The sequence below is a fragment of the Populus euphratica genome, unplaced genomic scaffold (assembly GCF_000495115.2).
Source record: "Populus euphratica unplaced genomic scaffold, PopEup_1.0 scaffold4359.1, whole genome shotgun sequence".
In the NCBI taxonomy this organism is placed as follows: domain Eukaryota; kingdom Viridiplantae; phylum Streptophyta; class Magnoliopsida; order Malpighiales; family Salicaceae; genus Populus; species Populus euphratica.
The window spans coordinates 4,276-6,946 of record NW_011504154.1 but is presented as its reverse complement, the minus strand read 5'-3'; the positions used below and the strand labels follow the sequence as shown (position 1 = coordinate 6,946).

Sequence of the window (2,671 nt, the reverse complement as noted above, 5' to 3'; positions counted from 1 at the left end):
TATTTTTAAAAAATTATTTTTAACTTCAACACATAGTTTTTTTAAAAATAAAAAATATTAAATTTAAAATAAAAATAAAAAAAAATTAAATTCTTTAAAATACATTTTTAAATCACAAAAAGATGCTAATATTTTTTATTCAATGTAGATGCTACATGTTTATAAAAAGTCTCTTTCATCCATGGCATACTAGTCAATCAAATTGAATCAATGCTTATCAAGTGGCCATTCATATATTGGCCAACGTGCTCTAGGTTCCCGTGAACTTTTGATGTCTTTTTCATACAAGTGACCCTTCATGGTATATATATATATATTCCCCTAAAATTACAACTACTCTTACAAGTTGGTTTCGATTATTAAAGACTATTTTTTAATAAATAAACAGTAATGAAGTTTAAGTTGCAATAAAAGAAGTGTTTTTTTAAATCACTTTTGCTAAAAAAAATTAATTGTAGAAAAATGTTATTGTAAATTAAAAAGGTGTTTCAGAACTACATTGTATCAAAATCTTTTTTTTTTCTAGATAATCTCAAAGGAAAAAACCACTTGTATTATTTTAATGCATTACATAAAATAATTTTTGGTTGAAGGTTGCTTGAAAATCTAAACTTTTTTTAAAATTAACTAATCCTTTTTGTATTCAAATACAAATAATCTTAAGAGGTATTTTTGTTTATTGATACCATTTGAAAAATTTTTTTTGGCTAAATAACATATATACAAAAAGTTTTGATGAGATAACACAATTTAATACATATCACAATTGAAAAATATGATATTTCATATAAATTATTAAATGAACAAGCACGAATCACAATGAGAAGAGATGAGAAAGAAAAGGATAAAGAAAAAAAAAAAATAAAATGAGAGAGATTTAAGAGACACATTGAAGCTTTGATTATGGTGCAACCTATACAATAAAAAAAATGTTGACAAGATGAATCCAATGACATCAAGAAATGTCACTAATAGTGATCAGAGTGGATCACACTCTTCATCCAAAGACCAGTGAATAATTAGAATAAGAAGAGAAAAGAAAAGAAAAAAGAAAGATACTCTCAAAGGCACGTCGAAATTTTAATTATGACACCACTAGTACCATAAAAAATATCTCGACAAGATAAATCTAATGATATCAAGGAATGTCACCAACGATGATCAGAGTGCATCATACATGACAAACAACTCACTTGTCTTTTGCGAAGAGTGTAGCTCACTCCAATCATTATTAGTGATAATATTAATAGCATCATAATTGAAATTTTAATATGTCTTCGAGATTTTTTTTATATTTTATTTCTCTCTTCTTTATTCTTAACTTGATTTTTACCTACTTTAATTTTTTTTAATATTCTATTATTTTCATCAGTGATATTTTAAGAAGTGTTTTTCAATTGGAAACATGTATAAAAATTTATTAATTGGCTAGAATTTGTTTCAATGTGTTATTTAACTTGTTTTTTAACAATACTTAATTTAAAAAAATCTTAAGCAAATACGAGTAGGGATGAGCAATAAAACTTAAAAACCAATTAAAAAGAGAAAACAAAAAAAAATAACCGAAAAAACCAAACCGTGAAAAAATCAATCCCGATTAAAATTTAAAAAAAAACTGACCGGTTTGGTTTGGTTTTATAAGCCTGAAACTAAAAAAACTAAACTAAACCAAACTCAAACAGAAAAAACCAAACCAAACCGAAAAACCAAGCCAAAACGAGAAAAACCGAGCCAAATTGATTTTTTTCTAAAAACTAAATCAAACTGAAATTAGTTTGTTTGAACTGATTTTTATTCAATTTATTTTTTTTTTAAATTTTAATTTAATTATTTTTTCATAAAAATTAAATCAATTGAAAATTAATTAGCCCTAGCAAATTGCATCCAGATATCTTAAAAGTACATTATTACATCATCAAAAACGTTATCAGAAACGTCATTTTCCATTAATTCGAACTTTTTATTGCCCAATTTGCCTATGTTGATAATTATACACCAAGTCACCGACATGTACCTTTTCTTCCTTTCTTTATCAATTATTTCTTTTTCTAACTCTTTTGATACAGTTCTTTTGCCGCTATATAAATTCACAGCTCTTATTACAGTAGCATTGAATCAGAACCTTTTTTTTCTTGTATGAGGGAAGTAAAGAGAGTGAAGAAATGAGTGAACGCAGCCCGCCAACAGCTGCAGGCAAAGGTTATGTCATGCCCGCCTCAACTTCCTTTGCTAAACACCCGCTGCCACGGGGGCAGACCAAGAACAAGTTATTACTCGGGGTACTCCAATTCTTATCAGCGTCATCAAGCTCGAAAAAGTGAAGGCTTTTGAAATAATTGAAAGAATGGGAGACGTCATTTTCTTTCAATTGATGGAAATTTCCCTCTGTAGCACTATGTAATAAAAATCCATGGGCTTCATGGGTTTTGTCTTTCAGGAAGGTAGGATGCCTTGTAATATGTAATTGTTTCGTCATCGAGTTTCGGCTTCGTCTCCCTCGACTTGCTCTTGCTATTGCTATACTGTCTCAGCTTTTCTCCTTGGTTGCTTTCTTTATCCCTCTGTTGCACTATGTATTAAAAATCCATGGGCTTCATGGGTGTTGTTTTTCAGAAAAGTAGGATGCCTTGTAATATGTAACTGTTTCGTCATTTAGTTTCGGCTTCGTATC

The 2,671-nt window shown here is 28.5% G+C and overlaps 1 long non-coding RNA gene across 1 annotated transcript in view; it reads left to right on the top strand.

The window, feature by feature from the left end:
• Window positions 1-2,558: 2,558 nt before the first annotated feature.
• LOC105120016 (uncharacterized) overlaps window positions 2,559-2,671 on the top strand; it is a 4,085-nt gene continuing 3,972 nt past the window's right edge. The window contains exon 1 of the long non-coding RNA XR_841243.1: window positions 2,559-2,599. This is a non-coding gene — a long non-coding RNA (uncharacterized LOC105120016). The remainder of the gene's footprint in view (window positions 2,600-2,671) is intronic.